Source organism: Rattus norvegicus, chromosome 4 (genome assembly GCF_021556685.1).
Source record: "Rattus norvegicus strain SHRSP/BbbUtx chromosome 4, alternate assembly SHRSP_T2T, whole genome shotgun sequence".
Lineage (NCBI taxonomy): Eukaryota > Metazoa > Chordata > Mammalia > Rodentia > Muridae > Rattus > Rattus norvegicus.
In genome coordinates, this window is record NC_141537.1 from 125957115 (window position 1) to 125968030 (window position 10916).

The 10916-nt window shown below is 45.9% G+C and overlaps 1 long non-coding RNA gene across 1 annotated transcript; it reads left to right on the forward strand.

The window, feature by feature from the left end:
- Positions 1–111: 111 nt before the first annotated feature.
- LOC103692187 (uncharacterized) lies at positions 112–10373 on the forward strand. The gene is made up of 2 exons (XR_015686851.1): positions 112–223; positions 9156–10373. It is a non-coding gene; the product is annotated as an uncharacterized LOC103692187 (long non-coding RNA).
- Positions 10374–10916: the final 543 nt, after the last annotated feature.

The following is a 10916-nucleotide window of genomic DNA, read 5'->3' on the forward strand; positions in this document are numbered from 1 at the left end:
CGCGTCGGGCAGAAACCGGAAGACAGACTGACACGCTGTAGTCGAGCGCCGAGTCCTCGAGTGTACCGAAACAGAAGAAAGAGGATGCTGCGCACGCGCCATCGCAACGGGGCGGGCCCAGTAGGAGGAGTTTGGAGCGTGGTAACTGCGGAGTTCCTTCTGGTCCTAGCAACCCACAGCAGGCTTTGTGAAGCCTGTCACTAGCCCTTCACCCATCATATAGGTGAGGAAACTGAGGCTTTGGCTCTTAAACAATGAACCTGCAGCGCTAACTTTATTCGGAGACCATTAAAAAGTTTCTGAGGTTTTTGGAGAGATGCCTTAAAAATACAGTGGCTGTTCTTCCAAAGGATCCAGGTTTGAAAAACCTCTTGTCTGCTCCTTATGCTTTCTTCTGGCCTCCATGGGCTCTGCACGCATTGGTGCACAGACCTGCAGACAAAACACACATAAAATTTCCTTGTTTAAAAAAATGTTTTTAAGTTTCTGAGTGTGAGAGACTATAAGTTATTTATGTTCAGCATACTGAGGAGACAAGGAATTGAGCCTAGGAGAGTAGACTGTTGAGAAGGTCAGGGAGTGGAAGTTGACTCAGTTGGTCCTGGTTGGGGCTCAATCTCCACCACATGTCCATGCCTGTAACCCCAACACTCTAAGGATGGAGGCAGGAGGACCAGAAGTTTAAGGTAATTTTCAACTATATAGCAAGTTCAAGGCCAGACTGAGATACATGAGACTCCATCTCAAAAAGCATAAAAGTATGGGGGGGATGGCTAGATCCCCGAAAAATAAGTGGCATTTACAAAAGACAGTATGGCAAATCACCCATCTCTGTACCTAGCTGCACCGTGCAACCACCACAGGGTACAGAGACAGACTCATCTGTTACTTAGGTCTGTCTGCTTCGTAGCCAGCATATTGTCTAGACTGCAGTGACCTGGGCTCCAGAAGCAGGTCCTTCAGGTAAGATCTAGGGCTTTGGAACCAGAGAGTGGCCTCTTGTCCCTCCTGCCTCCATCCCTGCCTAGCATGGTTGTGGCTCTTGACCCATTTGACTCTGAGAAAGGCTGAAAGTGGTCACAATCTCTACCTCCTTGTGCAGATGAAGTTGAGTATGGGGAGGACAACTCCTGGAAAAAGAGCAAGAACTAGGGCTCCACAGACCTGAGCTCCTGCCTCCAAGAAAGCCTTACTTTGTAACTCTGAACATTGCCTTCTGCTCTTCTGTTCTCCCACATGCACACACAAAGTGGGCTTCAAATGGGCAGTCTGTTCTTATTTCCAAATTGATAACTCTTTTGTCTGTTTAGTTTTTGGCTTTGTTGTTTTCCGGTGCTGGAGCTGGAACCCAGGGTCTTGCACACAGGCTAGATAAATGCTATACCATTGAGCTGCGACTCAAATCTGCTTTACCTAAAACTGGGCACTCTGCAGAGAAAGGGACTCTTGCTAATATGTCAGAGGTGAGTCTAGCTTTGCCTGTCACCAACCTCTGCCTTGGCACTGCACCCTCCCTCCCGTCCCCCATATACACATAGACCCAGAATGAGGCATAATCTGATGGGCAGGACTATTTGAGTCCAGAGAGTGACCTCCTAATTCAGCCATGATTTAGCCTGTCATTTACAAAACCAACATCACACTCAACCGTCATTTGTTTAAAAAACAATGGCAGCATGGTGGGCAGCTTGTGGATGACTATGGAAGTCAGTGGATTGGCTACTACTGTTGAACTGATTTTCGTTTCTTAAGCACAGAGTGAAACTTTACACACACTAGGCAGGCACCTGGCTGCACCTCTAGCCCTCTACTGACACTTTAAGAATGATAATGGTATTCTGGGCATGGTGGAACACACTTGCGATCTGAGTGCTTGAGAGGCACTGGCCAAGGATCAGGAGCTTAAGAAAGCCCTGTTACCTAGTAAGAGTAAGGTCTGGGTTATTTGAGATCCTGTCTTTAAAAAAAAAAAAAACAGGGGCTGTAAACATAGATATCCATGATTAAGAACAATTGTCACTCTTCCGAGGGTTCTACTTTGGGCCTCAGCACCAAAACTGCAATCTGATACTCTCTTCTGACCCCCATGAGCATCAGACATGCATGTGGTGCAGACATACATACAGACAAAACACCCATACACATAAAAATTTTTAAAAATGATAGCGGAATAGATCAGCATTGATCAATTATAGTTTATAAACTGTTTTTCTTTTTTAATTTGGTCTTTGGGCAATTCTATTACTGTTTCCTTTTTAATTATAACAGTGACTAATATTTAGTTCTATGGGCTTTAAACATCTCAACCCCATACTGTCTTATGAGGTGCCTATCATTCTATGAAGAAGCCTCGAATGGACAAGTTAGATTCCTTGCTCAAGACTCACTTTCAGGTGACAGCAGAATGTTGTCATCTTGCTTTGAGGCCTTCACAATACTCACATTCCCTTCCTCTGTGAAGGCCTGACCTCTGAGATTTCCTGTATTGGTTAGCATCTTGGAGGCATCAGCCACAGACCATGCACAGAAAAGGTATTAAGAAAAAAGGAGCTGAAGGGAAATGGTGGTGTGGGGAAACTTACATCAGAGGAAATTGAGCATGGCTCCCAAAGGTCGGGCTGCACCCAACACCAGGCCCAGCCCCCTCCTAATGCTGAAAGCTGAGGTTGGCACACCCTGCTGATGGCACAAGGAAACATGGCTGACTATGGAAGGCCCTTACCTTGGCATGTAGAAAGGGCAGGTGGGATGTTGAGCTGGGCTGTGTCCAAGGAAAGGATAGGGCAGCTACAGAGGATGGCTCAGAAAATAAGCAGAAAGGGGCTTTTTACCCAGATGGAAATCTGAGTAGGGAGGGAGAAGCCCACAAGTGCTGGGACCCTCAATCATAGGTATCCTCAAAGGTACTACAGAGCTCAGTTCAGAGTGTCTAAACCTTCAGTCATTGGTAGCAGCAAGTCTTAAACTTCTAAGTCCAAGGGATTGGGACCTTGAACTGATTCAAGATTCGGGGGTCCAAAGTTCTGAGAGAGAGGGGCTGTAGTAGCACAAGCCTGGAAATCTAGCAACTGGGAAGTGAAGGAAGGAAGATCAAATGTTCAGGTGTAGCCGCAGTTCCACAGTTTGAGCTCAGCTCGCACTGTCACAGACCTTATCTCAACCAACCAACCAAATAACTAAACAAGTAAAAGCAGATAACTAGCCAGCCAGCCAGCCAGCCAGCCAGCCAGCCAGCCAGCCAGCAGAGGAGATTGCTAAGTCAGTAAAGTGTGTAACCCTTGAGCATGGGGGCCTGAGTTTGGACCCCTAGCACCTACATTAATGTCAGCTGTGTCAGGGCATGCCTATAATAAAGTGGGTGTGGAGAAAGTGCTTGCTCCTCCTCCTCCCTACTGAAGACAAAGAGACAGGCAGATCCCTGGGGCTCTATGGACAGCCAGTCTAGCCAAACTGGTGAACTCCAGGTTCACTGAGAGACCCTATCTCAAAAACAATGTGAATGGTAAATAAGGAAGACACCCAGTCTTGACCTCAGGCCTTCACATGCACACACACACACACACACACACACACACACACACACACACAAGTAATTTTTTTATTACAAGGGTATTTAGTGCTTATCAAGTGCCAGATAAATGCCAGTTAAAGGGTGCATACCAGGTCTCTGGCTTGAAACATCACTTACTATAGCATTGCCCCTAGGTCTGAGAGAAACACACTAGAGTGAGGCTTACTCTTCATAGTGGATGTTGCTTGTTTCTTTCATGTGTATTTTCCTCAAATATATTAAAAGCAGAAATAAACACTTATAAGTGGGAACAATTAAGAAGTAAGCAAAAAGTTGACCATGGATGGGACTAGCCCCTCAAGCCACCTCCTCTTCCAGACTTTCATCCCCAGGTACACCCATTCGATTGTAAGGCTCGAAGTGAGTCTTAACTACCAGGAGACACCCCTCCAACCCCCAAGTGAGACATGAGAACGGAGTTCGATGTAAATGCAAGAGGTTTATTGTCCAGAGTGTCCAGGTCGAACTTCAATCATTCCCTCATGGCAAGTGACTAGAAGGCGACCCCAAATGGCTATAACAAGCAGTTTTTATACTTTTTTAGGGGTACAGGTTACATCAGCAAGGTTATAGTTTAAACTTATTGGCTAAGCATATTGACCTTTGGATCTACTGACTAGCAAGCATAGGACATGCATTCGCACTCTATCTGGGACCAGAGGGTCAGGTGACTATGTTAGTATATTCTTCGGGTTTTCAAGAAGGTCCCTGCTCCTCCCGAGAAATGTGGATGGAGAATGGAACTTGGCCTAGCCTTGACCCGAGACTGGAAGCTGGTACTTGACCTAATCTTGACCTGAGGCGGTGGGTGTAAAGCTGGTGAAAGCCCTTAGGGTCTTTCACAGGAACCTCATAACCTACCTACTTTCTACCAGGCCAAGCCTCTTAATAGCTCTTATGCTTCAGTAAGAACTAGGGTCCGTCACGATCATCTTCGATTTAGGTTCACTCTCTCTCCCTGGTCCACTCGGCAAACGGGGGGGGAGGGGGGGCATCATCCCCCAGGCTCACAAGCCTTCTGCCTGAAGAACAGTTTGCAGGAGCCCAAAACTCAAGTCCAAGATCATCAGAGGGCAGTGAAGAGCCATGCGAGCCACCAGAGGGTGCCATGTAGCTACTTAAGACCCATGCGAACAACCCAGGTTTCTGAGGAAAAGGTTTGGCTAGTCCCTCTTTTCAGTCAGCTGCCTGTTTCCAGCAGAGAAATGCCAGCCCCTGACCCCCAAGACATGTGCGCGCGCGCACGCGCGCGCGCACACACACACCCACACCACTAAATTGCTGGCCTGAAATAAAACTGCTTCTCCTGTGGTGGCCACACTGAACAGCAGATACATGTATGATATGCCACAGCAAGACATGCCTTTCTGTTCTGGACTGGACTAGGGCCTTCAACTGAGCCTGGACATCTGTTTTTGCCCAGAGCTCCAGTACAGCCTGTTAGGCCTGAAGCCAGAGTTTGTGAGCACCTCTGCCCACAATGCTCTGAGTGAAAACCTTGGCTGTCTTGATTCCTCTGCTCATTCCTACATCCAACCCGTCAGCAGGTTCCTCCCACCAACCCACTTTGAGTAGATCTGAATAATGTCTACTTTCACAGCACTGCAGCCACCCTGCCTCTCTCATGGGACAGCTGTGGCAGCCTCCCCACTGCCTCTCCTCTCTGACCTCTCCTTGAGCTACCTCAGTCAGAAACGCCCCTTCTCTGTTCAGCAGCCCCAGAGGATCTGACAGGCTTAGGAGAAACAATCTTTGCCAATATCAGGGCACTCTTGCAAGCTTAAGGCCCTGACCTGATAAATGGCTTCTTTCCCACTCTTTCTCAACTGTTCCTGCAGATAAACTTGGACTTATTCACAAAAAGGCAGCAGGCAGAAACTGATGAGGTCCCTTAGGCCTGAGTTCAGAGCTATTACATACTTCTGCTGGCCAAAGTAAGTCACCAGGCCAGCCTACATTGAAACATTGAGAAATACAGAATGACCTCCTTCTCATTACCACAAAGGATGGTTCCTCAGCCAGCACCAGCTACAGAAGCTCAGGGGACTTAAAACTGCTCCTTTCCAGAAGATAGACCCAAGACATAGATGGCAGTGGAATTCCTTCTGTGACATTCTCCTTGGCTTTCGGATAGCTGTCTCCTCCTTCCCTTCACATGATTGTTTTTTATGAATATTTCTATCCAGATTGTTCTCTAATAAGGATTAGGATGTACTCATGTTTCTTTTAATTTAATTCCTCTTTTGGTTTTCTTTTTTTTTTCTTTCAATAGTATTGTTAATGAATTCTTTGAGAATTTCATTCTTTGGTTTCTCTTTTCTTTTTAAATTTGAAATAGGGTCTCAACGTGTAGCCCTGGCTAGCCTGGCGCTTACTATATAGACAAGGCTGACCTCGAATTCACAGTGATCTGCCTGTCTGCCTCCCAAATGCTGGGATTAAAGCAGTACACCCCCATGCCCAGATTCATACAATGTGTTTTGGTCATGTTCATCCTAATTACTCCCCTAATTCCTTCCAAACATAACCCCCATCTCCTCCCCAAGGCCTTCATGTGCTCTCTTTGTTGCTTTCTGCTGTTATTGTTGTTGTTCTAAGACATGGTTACTCTGTATAGCCCTGACTATCTTGGGACTTATGCTGTACACCAGAATGGCCTTGAACTCCCAGAGATACACCTGCCTGTGACTAGGAGTAAAGGCATGTGTCAACACCAACAGGTTGCTTTTTTCTTGTTCCCCTAATAATCCATTGAGTCCAGTTTGTGCTGCCTATAAGCTCCTGGGTGGGGGCCAGGTACTAGAGCATGGTTGACCTTTCAGTAGCCACCTTTCCTCCTGTCCATTCCTCACCGGATAGACCCCATTTCCAGTGTTTATTCTCCCTGCCCCTTCTCAGAGCAGGTACTCTATTTGAATTACCAAGGACACATGTCTAGATCCTGAACAAACCTGTGGCCAGGAAAATAGGAACTTCTGCAAGAGCCTTGCTCCTCCAATGCTGTCCCAGCTATGATTGTTTGAGGGAGTTATTGAACCCGGTACACTTTCCTCTCCTTTAAAATGGGACTCTGAGGACCCAAGTGAGGACTGAACTATGGTAGGCAGGGCCACAACGCCTGATGCACAGTGAGCTATTATTAGCACACCTTTCCCCTGCAGTTTGTTGGTTTGTGCTTCCACAGGGGCTGGCCTTGGGAACTATTTACTGAACTCAACAAGCTATGAATGACCCTTGCTTGTCATTAGTGGAACTCTGGATGGGAATGGGTGAGACTTCAGTCCTGAGAAAATAGAAACATCGCTGAGTGCATTAAGTACTTTAATTAAAGCCTGCTCTCCATGCCCCCATGATGTCTGGCCACTGCCTTCAGCCCCTATTTCTATTTGAGACCTGGTGACACTTCTGATGACTAGAATTAGGGGCCACCCACTTCTGCCTGAGTCCTGCACCCATGTGCCAGATAGTGTCTCCTGGCCACTTAAAATAGCATCCTCTGCTTAAATGTCTATCATAGACCATGGCTTATATAAGTTGACCGCCCTTCCTGCTTCAGCTTAGAGTCCCAGTCCCTTCTCTCAGTGAGAGGAGGCTACTCCAAGGTGCCAGCAGAGGGCGCACAGAGCTGCGGGGACACTCAGCTCCCATGGGTGCAGGGCCAGGGGAGCTCTGATGCTGGCACCAAGCTCTTGGATTGTTCTGGAAGATATACAGCTGGGAGGCTGTAAACTCACTCATGTGACCTCCACTATGCAGCTACCATTAGAGCCAGCTGCCACGGAATGAATCCCCCAGTCTCTCTCTCTTTCATAAGCCTCAGAGGTTCCCGGCTTGAGCTGTGACTGAATCTCTGGTCCAGTCTTGCAAGATCTATAAGTTGCCTGTCACTTCTCTTGAAAACAATTCACTTTCAAAATTTTTAACCCCATTCTAGGTGTAAAATCCTAGGTTAGATATATTTGTTTTCTTTGTTTATTTGAGCCTGTATTTGTTTTCTTTTGTTTTTCTCTTTTAAAAATGAATGTATTTCATTTATTGATTGATTGTTTTAATTTTATCTTATTTATAGTGTTGGACATCAAACTCAGGTCTTTCACTTGGAGCAAGTACTCTACGTTCAAGCCATGCCCACAGCCCTCCCATGCCAGAGAGTTCAGGCCCATCCAGGGAGAGGCCATAGTTGTCTTTGGCTACTTTGTAGGTTTTTCTTTTCTTCATCTGTCTCCATCCTTTAAACCCCCTAACACTAGAGAAGGGGGATGGGGAAATAGAGAGGAAAGGAAAGAGATCCCTGAATAAAGTCAGGGGTTCGAAAGAGGGTCATGTTATCGTTAGTGTTCTTCCTGCTGATAAGGGGTGTCAAGTTCCTTGGAGCAAGTCTGATCATCACCATCAGAATATCTAATTTCTTCTTGTTGGTGTTTCTTCTTTGGGCACAACCACTTAATAAACCACACCCAACAACAACCAATAACAACTAACAAACAACCAACAGGCCTTTATAAACCCTCTGAAAAGTCCCCAGAATTCCAAATGTCACACAATCGCAGAAACCATCTGCAGCTGGCAAAATCATGTCCCCACTAGAACATGAGGCAAATCATAGACACTTGCTGTGGACAGTCTGATGCAGCCCCATATCCCATACCTGGGATTAAAATGAAAACATTTATTATAATATTTCTGGTTTTTTTTTAAAGAAACTAAAATTTCAAAATTGTAACTACAGGGGTACCCTAGTATTCTGGTGGCTCTAGACCTGCGGCTCTCTGCTGTAGACACAGCTTTCTCTAGGGGGAAAGACTCTCTGATTGCTCTGAACTCGGGCATAGTGAAGTGATGTCTGATATATGTTGGCTCTCATGAGGCCCCTGGGCGCTGGGCCTTGTGAGAAAGGCTGTGGGCAAGCAAAGGACAGGAAGGCCCAGACCCTATAAATCTAGAGAAGGCATTTCAGAGGTTCTTCAGCACGGAGCTCAGAGTAAAGGGCCCACAGGATGTCCCAAGAGAGAAATCAGGACCTGGTCTGGAGTCAAAGAGAACCAATCACTCCCGGCAGAGCAGGGTTGTACTTACAAAGATTTGCCCTGAGAGCATGAGGTATCCATCATTAGAAGCATTTAAAGCTTTGACTGGGAAAATGTGAGTTGGGGAAAGTAAAGAATGGCTCACCTGTACTCAGCAGTACTAGGGAGGCTGGGATAGGAGACTCATCCACAAGTTCAAAACCAGCTCATTCAGCTCTACAGTGAGACTACAACTCAAATAGATTTTCTAAGCATTTCTTTTTGTTTTTAATTATGTATAGGTGTGTGTGTGACTGCATTCAGGTATTGCACATGAGTACAGGTACCTGAGAAGGCCAATAGCATTGGCTCCCTGGAGCTAGAGTTACAGATGGTTGTGAGCAACCTGATATGGATTCTGGGAACCAAACTGAGATCCTCTGGAAGAATAGCCAAGTGCTCTTAATTCCGGAGCCATCTCTCCAGTCCCAAATAAATGTAATTTTAAGTAAATATCATTTTTAAATGGAATTTTCTATCTATTTGAATTTCTACTCACCTGAATACTCTGATTCCAGCTCTATGACGTCGGTTTGAAGGGACACGGGAAGGAAGGTGGGAGGCAACTCCCTTCCTCAACACCTACACTTTACCTCCCTAAGAAGACCATTGGTGGATCAGAAGCACCACAGAGGGTGCCTGGAGACATCTTAGAGGCCGTCTTCCCCGAAGGACTGCTTTACACTGGTTCAAGAACAAGGCCTTCCACAAAACCCTTGAGCAATGTGGAGAGGGTGGCTTCCTTCAAGCCAGTGGCTTTCAGACAGCAGCCTCTAATGTGATCCTAGTGATCTTTGGGCTTCTAAGAGATTAAAAATATGCAGAGAATTGTGAAAGGCTGGCAAGGCAACAAAGTGAAAACAGTTTCTCTCACATATATTTTCATCCTGGACCTCTCCATGGCAACCGTCTACCTCCCCAGTCCTCCCAGAAATAGTCTGTAGACTTTTTAACAGATGACTGAACCATCTACTTAGTGTAGGGAGTAAGCCTGATTGATCCCAGGCTGGGAGTCAGTGGGCTGGGTTCCTAGACCAACTGTCGATGTCTGCTCTGTCTGTGTTCTGACGGCAAACATGTCCTTCCCTGGGAGTAGGCATTGAGCCTAAATCTTGCTGTGTGACCATGCCATCACCTCTCACCACAGGGCTGCCTCTGAGAAGCAGACACTAGTATGGATTAGCCGTGATTAGTAGAGAGAAATATCCACCATGCAGAAAACTGGGGAAGGCCCTACACCAAGGGAACAAAAATTGACAGAGAAAAAAATACAGGACACCTAGCTAGTTAAATTCTAAATCAGATCAAGACATGGTAGCATGTTCCCATTATTCCTAGCAGAGGCAAAAAGATCAGGGGTTTAAAGATAGCCTGTGCTACCCTGTGAGACTCTCAGAAAGAGCCAACCAGGGCTGAAGAGATGGCTTAGCAGTTAGGAGCACAGGCTGCTCTTCTAGGGGACTCAGGTTCTATTTCCAACAACCACAAGGCAACTTCTGGTGTCCAGAACTGTAAGTGAACAGATTTACATTGTTTAAAAGCTAGTAAGTGGGCTGGAGAGATGGCTCAGTGGTTAGGAGCACTGACTGCTCTTCCAAAGGTCCTGAGTTCAAATCCCAGCAACCACATGGTGGCTCACAACCATCTGTAATGAGATCTGATGCCCTCTTCTGGTGTGTCTGAAGACAGCTACAGTGTACTGATATATAATAAATGAATAAATCTTAAAAAAAAAAGCTAGTAAGTTTGTGGCAACTTGTTGTGGCAGCAAAAGAAAACATACAGAGAGGAAACGTTTTAAATAGGGAGTGGGAGCTTCTAAGAAAGTGTCTGTAAAGCCCACAGAGGGTCCTGAGTCTCAGGGGATAGGACCCACATTATGACTCAAGGCACTCAGTCACTGGCTTGTAGCAACTAGTGGAAACCTAGTCTTAGAATTACAGTGAATGGGCTAGAGAGATGGCTCAGTGGTTAAGAGTTCCAACTGCTCTTCCAGAGGTCCTGAGTTCAATTCCCAGCAACCATGTGTTGGCTCTCAACCATCTGTAATGGGATCTGGTGCCCTCTTCTGGTATGTCTGAAGAGAGCAACAGTGTGCTCATATACATAAAATAAATGTCTTTTCAAAAAAGAGTTTTAAACAAAAAAAAAAAAAGGTCAATTTCAAAAAGATTAAGGCATAAAACTGGAAGAGATTAACTAGCTCAAATACCACAAGTTATTGGTAAGAATATAAATCAAATACAGCCTGTAGTAGAGCAGTGAACAATATTTACAAA